Consider the following 9,626-nt stretch of genomic DNA (forward strand, 5'->3'; position numbering starts at 1 on the left):
TCAAAATTAACTCATCTCAAGAATACTCAAATCTTAGGGTAGAATCCTAGATTACTCTTTTACTAACTTGAAAGTAGATGTAGGGCATGAGGACGAACTAGTCCAACACTATGATAGCCTTACGTACTTGAAAAAAACAAGGTTCTTGAAGAACAACTTGATTAAAAGCCTTGAAACCCTAGCTTGAAGGTAAACAATCAAGAAAAACCTTTCTTGAGATTCTTGAATTAGTTTCTTGAAATCTCTATGGCCAAGAATATTATGATTTTCATTAGTGAAGATGAAAATCTGATTGTTTTGAGCCTTTTATTAGTCAAGAAATTCGTTTATTGGTTTTCTTGGAGTTAAAAAGACAAAAACGATTGTTTTTAATATTTTCCCGTCGGCTAATTCGTAACAGCACTGTATAGGTTATTAAAATAGTCATAACTTTTTACTCAGAAATTGGATTGAGGCGAAATTGATGACGTTGGAAAGTAGATTCAATTACCTTTAATTGGATAGGTTATCGCTCACGTAACTCTTAATATTATAAGAGATATGGTCGTTTAAAGTTGACCCAAGCAGAATCTTACATTAAAACTTCATGAAACTTCAAGAACACTTATCAAGAACTCATCAAGAACTCTAATCTTTAAATTTCAATAACGAAATTACGCTGCATAAATCATGATTGGCGTGTGGGTGAAAGAACCCAACACTATGGAAGCTTACATACCTCTTAGGAATCAAACTCATGGCGAAAATCCACAACTAAACTCAAGAACGTCGACGAACGCCTTAATCCTTTCCTCTTTTCTCCTCTTCTCTCTTCTTTTCTGTTCTTGAACTCTCAACTAAAACCCTAGGTGTAAACTAGGATTATAAAACTGAACCTAATCAAATTAGACCCTTAAAATATTACTAAAAACGAATTAAATCTGTTTTGGTAAGGAAAAGACCAAAATACCCCTCTAAAACCCGGTTTTGTCTTTCCTTAACTGGACAGCCTAATTTAAAAAGGTCATATCTCACTCATCCGACCTCTAAACCTAGAAAACTCGGCGGCGTTGGAAAGATAATTCAAAGGTCTTTCCTACGGTATCTGATAGCACACCTAACTCATCTTGAGCTAGGAGTTATGGTCGTTTGAAGTCTACCCAAAACTCATACTTAAGCATAACTTGCAATTTTTCAGATTTTGCTATTTTCAATTTAATTCTTTTTCGAACTCAAGGTGCTACATCTAGTGACCTTAACACTTAAAGAAATTTTAATTCCTTGGCAAAATCTCACTCACTACGGTGAACGGTTCGAGTCTTAGTTCGAAAATTTTTCTGGGGTGTTACAGTCACTTATCTCGCCGAGTTTTACAGGATCCTCAGTTGATGTGGACGTCCAAACGGCGGATTAGATCGGGATCGCCGACCAGGTCGGCGATTCGCCAATAATTTTCTGGGCTTGCCGACTTTTACAGACTCCAATGTAAAATTATCTTGAGTCCAACAGCGGTCTGGGTAGGGGTCGCTGACCTCTTCGGCGATGTGCCGACTGGACCTTTTGCTCGCTAATGTGCACTTTTCAACAACTTTCCCACTTCGACATGCACAAACAACACACTATTATTTCTAAAAGAAAAAATAAAGGGATAATGGGTCTTGGGTTGCCTCCCAAGTAGCGCCTTAGTTAACGTCGTGGCACAACGCAAGTTCCCACTTAAGTTCCATTAGTGGGGTTCGTCTTACTTTCATAAGGCAACCCCTCTTTCGGTTCTAGGTAGAGACATTCCAAAAGCATCTTATCTGGAATTCCATGAGTCGAGCACTGCTGCAAGAGAGCATTAAACCTTTGCCACAACTCATAAACTGACTCACCCTCCAATCTATTGAAACTTGGGATGCTATTCTGTAGCATCATCATTTTCAGAAGAGGGTGGTCTATTGGGTCACCGTTGCTAGCATGTATGCTCAATTTTTCTGTTAAAAAAAGCAACACGAAAACCAAAACTAAAAATTAAGTAAGTTCAACTATAATTAACAAGAACAAAATTCAACTTAACTAAAAAATTTCAACTAACACCATTCCCCAGCAGCGGCGCCATTTTGATGTTTGCGTAATCAATTGACACTAGTTCGGTTCAACTGTCATACGATCACGTGTAGGGATATAACCCAACCAAGGGTCGGGATCGTTCCCATAGGGAGTGGTTTGGAGAATTAATAGAAAAATAAAATTTAATTCTAATTAGTCGTAGCTAAAGACATTAAAGATGAAAAACATTGTAAATCTAAAAAGGGGTGACGCAAGCGTCAATTAACAATCTGGGGGGTTTTGTCACAAGTAAGCAAAAACGGTGAAAATAACAAAGAGATCTAATAAATGAGAAGGGGATTCTTGGGATGTGATTAGGAACACGGGATAAACAAGATTATTGGGTACATGCTTTTGATAGAGAACTTATAGAGTAATTGTGACTAGGCTAGACTTTAAGAGGGATAGGCTCTCTCTCGAGCAAGCCGAAAACACATATATGAGACTATATTTGCAACTACAATCTCATTAAGTTCATCGACAACCACTAAATGAAATCACATTTAAACTACAAATAAACTATCAGCAAGCAAGACCCAATAACTAATCTAACCCATATTCACAAAATCACACCCCAATAATTGGGGTTTTTAGCCACACATCAAGAAATAGAAATTTATACCTAAATGAGCTTGCATTCAAATGGGTATAAAGATTTAAGTCTTGTTATAGGCCAAGAATAAAGGATCCAAGAGACCCAAGTCCAAATCCTTGGAGATGAAACCCTATTCAACTTCGAGTCTTCAAAACCCTCTCTAACTCAGAGCAAAAATAAGAAAAACCAATATTCTTTATGAAAATTATAATAATTGTTCCACTCTTAAAACTACAACTCTAACTAGTATTTATAGTTTTCACAGATTTGTGTTGCAACGAATCATTCGGCGTAGTTAGTCGAAATCGCAGATCAACTCGGCAATTCGCCATTTGGTGTAGTTCATCACCGTCTTGCACCATCCTTCAGCATCATCATGCTCTGGGTCATTGGGCGACATGGTACTGCTTCACGGAACTTTTCGGCGATGCGTTGACTGCTCCCTTTTTCCACCGACTTGATCCTTTCCGTTAGAGCTCAGCGCACTAGAACAAAGTAGGACCCTTCGGCGACTCACCAAGTGGACTCGGTGATCCTCAGACCTTCATTTCTTCATTCTTTTCATTCTTTTTTGCGACGTAGTGTCCATGCTTTCCTTCAAACTTCAAATACCTAAAACTTAAAGGTTTTCATCAGATATTGAGATAAAATGAGCATTTAAGGACACAATTTCTATTAAAATATTGCGCTAAATTAGTCCAATTTGTGGACTTATCAATGGCAGCCTGGAAGAACTGGCTCACCATGAATTCGATTGATCACTGGTCTTCTAAACGAGGTTTGTCAGTAGCCGCCCAAAGATGTCCTGTACTAAAAAAAGAAAGAGCAAGTACAGTATTAGTATACAACCACAGTGTACTGGTAGGATCACACGGCTATCCAAATTAGTGAAATATATGCAATTAATCACAACATAATAAAACATGCATCTACCGAACATATACAATATCAGTCATCTTTCAAAATAAATGAACAATTCCACATTCTCGAAATACATCAATATAACAAGTCAATGGTCCTCTCAAGGAATCCACACCCAAACTCTTAGTGTACCGGTACATGGTACCTGATCCAAGTTAGTGAGTCGGACGTGACACCCGATCCCATATATGCGTCAAAACGTGCACCCGATCTAAGTTAGTGTGTTGGAACGTAACACCCGATCAATTGAACAAGCCACAGTCACAATCATAATGTACATTCTTATTATCATACAATCAAGTGTTGATCTCTTGCATACAATTATTCATTCATACTCATTTACGATTAGTGTGATCAATAATGCAACATTTGCATACATGCATGCATTAAAATAAAGTAAATACTAACATACATCACACCAACATGAAATCACAACCATCACATACCTCTAACAAAGCTTGAATCCTCCGAAGAAACTTGATTCTTCTCTTTTCGGATTCTTTCCGCTTGTTCTTGGTCTACAAACAATTAATAAAATACGGGGATCAATAATTAAGGTCTAATTTACTAGGATTATGACAAACCCAATAACCCAAGACCCAATTTATGATCCTAAGGTGCATCTAGGGCTTTTTGCACCATCCAAAACCGTTCAAAGCCCTTCCCCAACGATATACAATCAAGATTTTACATTCTACAGATCGAAAAATGAAATTGGGGAGCAAAATCCTTACCTTTAGCACCAAATTTCATGGAAAATTGTTAAGAACTCGTCTGGGATCGTCTCCTAGCTCTCAAAATCGAATGTTGCAGAAAAATAACGTTTTTGAGGTTTATTTCCGACTTAAGTCGCGACTGTCCCGCCACAATGGGCCTCATCCCGCTACAGTGGCCCCACCTTGGTGGTTTGCACGGAAACAGAGAGCTAATTTAATAGTTCCAAACCCCCATTTCACAACACACATTTATCCCATGACACTCAGAAACTATATGTTCACGCTAAGGTCAGTTTCAGGAATTCTACTCACCTGAATTCAATTCCGTAAAGTCGTACGGGTTCCTTAACGTCTTAGTTATCTACTCACGTGATCAAATTCATAATTAGATCTCCCATTTGTTACCAGATTTCCTTATACCTCACTGACTTCGATTTTATTCAAATTTGGATTAGGTTGGGAAATTTCAAGTTACTGCCAAAAAGTTTTTTGGTCCAAAAAATTTCCCCATTGGCTTTTCTATAATGACAGGAACATGTCGTTACATCTTAGGGCGTAAGTCTTATAGAACTAAGCCCCACACTTGAGTCTCGAGGCATTTTGTTAGATCCCCACCCCATGGCGAGCCCTGAGGTGAATCCCATCAAAGTTGTTTAAAACACCGGTCTCACTAATTGACAATCCAAAATATTTAAAAGATATATAAAAAATTTACGGTTAAAGATAGACTTGTTTGAATGTTGAAATCCACAACATCTCACATAAATTGGAACGGAGAAAATAATTGAATTGACAGCTCATGAGTCAAAATGTTTTGAAGCATCATTTTGGTAAAACTGAAGATGAACTTACTCGGCTTTGGGCTCCAATAGCATCACATGGAAATGACAAAGTTTATTTTGATTATTGTCACTTAAATTTATAATATTGTACTTTTAATTCACTGCTATGTAACAACGAAAAAAATTATTTAGACTAATGATCAATTTGGTGTGATCACATTATTATCTTCTTTCTTGTTTTCTTATTTTGACTTTGGTTATTATTTAATAATAGTATTCTATATATCCTTTACCTTACTTGTTTTAATGATATGATCTATTAAATATTTTATGCATAAAAACAAGGGAAAAAGGTCTGAAAAATACTTCAACTTTGGCCGGAATTGATGTTACGATACCAAACTTTATGGAGGACCTTTTACCCCCCCCTGCAGTACTTAATAGTGTATTTTAAAGGTATATATGTGCCCATGTGGACACGTTATTTTTTATAATGATGCAATATTTATGATGTCCACGTGAGCACATATATGCCTTTAAAATACACTATTAAATAGTGCAGGGGTAAAAGGTTCTTTCCAAAGTTCTATATTGTTACAGCAATTTCGATCAAAGTTCGGATATATTTCAGACCTTTTTCCCTAAAAACAATATAGTACAACATCATGCATATAACAACCATACAAACAAACTATCAGTCTCATGCGCTCAATTGGATTATTGAAAATAAAAGGAAATCAGTAAAATATGGGTTGGGGCTGGGGCATGTTTGGAGAAATCAGTAATCAATTTTATAGAATTATCAGGATACTAAAATCGAAAATCTAACCAAATATTGACACTTTAAAAATTTTGCTTTCAAAATTTAACCAATAACAAAAAAAAAAAAAATCGAACTAAGATTCAGTTTTCGATTTCTATGCACTCACATAACTCAAGTGGCACATATTCGAACATAGATAAGGAGTTCACAATGTGGATACAGGATATATATATATATATATATATCCTTAATTAACTAAGATTAAAAGAGGAAAGAATAGTTCAATGCACAAATCACAAATGAGTTATTTTGCTAGTGGTGGACATTTTTGCATTAAAAACGTAAAATTTGAAACCTCGAAAAGAAAAAAGACGACTTTATATATTAGCGCTCTTGAATTCACATAAGCAAATTTAAGTACTTTGTATTGCTTGGTGAATCATAAAGTACATATTCATGATCAACTTAGACACGCATGACATCCAAATTGTCTTTAGTAAAAAAACTAAAGTACATAATTTCGAAATTAAAATTCTAGTAAAAAGCATAAATTAGAAAAGTACAACATATTCATGTGTGATATGTAGTTCTTCTTCATATTTAATTTGTGAATCCTCCTCCATCTTGGTGCAACACAACAACGATCTGATCACCATTCTTTAACCCAATCTTCATAAAAAAAATAGAAACACGAAAAAATATTAAAGTTATACAATTTTAAATTAACGATAAATTAAATTAAGTTAGAAAATTAAGGTCTTACTTCATCAATAGTCTTTGTTGGTGAAGCACGTTTTCCATCGAAGAGAAATCGAACTGTTTTGTAATCCATTTGTTTTTTCTTACAGTATATCATGAAGATTTTCTTGATAACTATATCAGGTGACACATTAAAAATGATAATGATCCCTATAAAAATAAAAATAAAAATTAGGAACATAAAAATTTTAAAAATTATAGTAGAGAGTGAAATGATGAACCTGAGATTGAACATGGATTTCAATTGTTGTGGTTTCATCAACTGGACTCTTATTTTCTGACATTTTTCTTTGTTATTTTTTATTGGTGAAAATGAAGGATATTATACCAGTTTATATAGGAGATGAGAAGGAAAAAATAATAAATGAAATGATATAAAATATTAAAGCAATTTATGGTCCTCTGTCCTCTTTGTACCAAAAAAAGATTTAAGATATATTTCAATTTATGAATTGTTTGACTGATATGGAGTTTAAAAATGAAATTAATATTTTTGAAATTATGGTCAAAATAAAATTTATATATTTGTGTGGTTATGAATTATCTTATTAATTAAGAGAAAATAAGAAGTTTAAACTTAGATTGTTCTAGAAGACTATAAACACTTTAGTTATGACACAAAAATAGACTAAATATTCAAAGAATAGATTATATCTTAAGACATAAATAAGGGTAGATAGTAAAAATCCCTTTTTTTAAAGGATGTGTAATTTGTGTGGTTATGAATTATCGTATTAATTAATAGAAAATAAGAAGTTTAAACTCAGATTGTTCTAGAAGACTATAAACACTTTAGTTATGACACAAAAATAGACTAAATATTCAAAGAATAGATTATATCTTAAGACATAAATAAGGGTAGATAGTAAAAATCCCTTTTTTTAAAGGATGTGTAATGAAAAATAAGAAAGCATTGTTATTGACTAATGTGATTTCATTTTTAAATATTAGTCGTACTTCTTTAAAAGGTTGTGTTGGTTTATACGATGACATCGGTTTATATGGTGGTTACACATGTGAATTGAATTTAAAATGTACGTAGACTTTATTTTTATCTTTGTGGGATATAAAAGTTATTTTCGAAAGACTATCAATTCAAAAAGAATGTTACTAATGCAAGATTGCAAGAAAAATGTAACAACCACAAGATAGAAAACAAATAAAGCAACAAATAGTATTAAACATAGAATAATAAGAACCTAAGTAGTTACTAAATAATTCTACCAGTAGTGAGAAGAGGAAAGGGTAAGGCTAGCCCCTACTCTCGTACATAAAGAGGGACAACACCAGCTACCTACTAACATTTTAGCCTAGTCTACGACTTCAATAACTTTCTATTTAGGGTCATGTCCGTGTTATTCGATTAAATATTTTGTAAAAGCTTTAGTTTCATATTTTTCCTCAAATTGTTTCCCACTTATAAATTACTAGACACAAGTGTCTGTGCTAGCACGGGCCCAATATCTATTCTTTTTTTCGTCTCACTTTATGTGATATAAATAAAATTTAGAGAGTCAATTAAATTTTGATATGATTTTAAAATATTTTAAATTGTTAATTATTGTAAATTATAGTACTTTTTACGTAATTTTTAAATAATATATATTGCTTCCCTTGTACCAATAGATGTAGCACAAATAGAATTTCAAGAGTCAATATGTTATTAATAATTGAGATTTATAATACTATGTACGTAGTTTCCAAATTAAAATTAATACGTGTTACTTCTTTTTGTCCCATTTTTATGTGACATATATAGATTAATTTTATGAATCAATCGAATTTTTTTAATAAGCAATCAATTTTTTATATGAATTTTAAGTTGTCAATTAGTATGATTTATAGTATTTTTTAGATATATAAGAAAATTAAAAAATAAGACAAACAAATTAAAACGAAAAAAAAATATAGAGAAATGTATATGTAAATGTGGAGCCACACAGGTGAAGCAAGCATGTCGACCGCCACTTATGTGGTTGGTTATCCACACTTATATAAGTAGTGGATGTATTTGCACTTTTCAGCTGAGTTGTGAGGGGTAAACATGCCCCATGCCTTTAATTAGGGATGTTCATGGTTATGATTATAAAACTAAATCGAACCGCAATCCGAATCAAATCGATTAAAATAATTGTTATTTGATTTGATTTGGTTAGGTTTGATTTTAAATTTTGAAAACCCAATATTATTTGGTTTGGTTTTGGTTTTACAAAAAATTAACCGAAAAAATAATCAAACCGAACCGAGAAGTTATATATATAAATTTTATAATTATTTATAAATAAAATATAAATATTTTAATAAATTTTAATTAACTTAAATCTTTAATTTTATTATTTTCTGAAGCCCAACACTTAAATTTTTGCCCAACTATTAAAACCTCAAGTCTAAATCCCTCAATATTCATTACTTTAAAGATCACACTTTCTCTGTATTTTATAAATTTTTCTAACGCAACATTGAATAATTTAAATCTCAAGCTAAAGAAGATGGTAATTGATTAGTTTTGACTATGAAATATTGGTTGTTGTTTTTATAAGTAATTTCTCAATATTTTAAAGTGTCTATTTACAAGATATTGAGATATCCAGAATATTGAACCAACTTTATACTATTGACAATGAATTTTTTTAATTTCTGAAACTTGGTACATTAGATGAATCACTTTGTTCGTGTAATAGCTTATTTGTGAATTATTCATGTACTAAGTGTTTGTGTCTACCAAGATGCGTATGTCCTCAACAAACTTATTACTTTCGAACCGAACCGACAATAACCAAACCGACGGTTATTTTTTTATTTGGTTTGGTTTTAAAAATTTAAAAACCGATTTAAATTGATTTGGTTTTGATTTTAACTAATAACCGATCTAAACCGAACCATGGACACCCCTACCCTTAATTTTGACATCACTATCAACTTGTGCAAGAGGCTTTACTCCTAATTCAACAAGTTTCGAGACGAAGCTTAACCAATTTTTTGTTTAACCAAATATATATATATATATATATATATATATA

General features: G+C 32.7%; 1 long non-coding RNA gene across 1 annotated transcript; it reads right to left on the reverse strand.

Annotated features, from left to right (window-relative positions):
* Nucleotides 1–6,393: 6,393 nt before the first annotated feature.
* Nucleotides 6,394–6,895, reverse strand: LOC102587056 (uncharacterized). Its single transcript, XR_368978.2, has 3 exons — nucleotides 6,828–6,895; nucleotides 6,611–6,720; nucleotides 6,394–6,516 (listed from the first exon to the last, which is right to left on the reverse strand). It is a non-coding gene; the product is annotated as an uncharacterized lncRNA (long non-coding RNA).
* Nucleotides 6,896–9,626: the final 2,731 nt, after the last annotated feature.

Source organism: Solanum tuberosum, unplaced genomic scaffold (assembly GCF_000226075.1).
Source record: "Solanum tuberosum cultivar DM 1-3 516 R44 unplaced genomic scaffold, SolTub_3.0 scf00838, whole genome shotgun sequence".
Taxonomy (NCBI): Eukaryota; Viridiplantae; Streptophyta; class Magnoliopsida; order Solanales; family Solanaceae; genus Solanum; species Solanum tuberosum.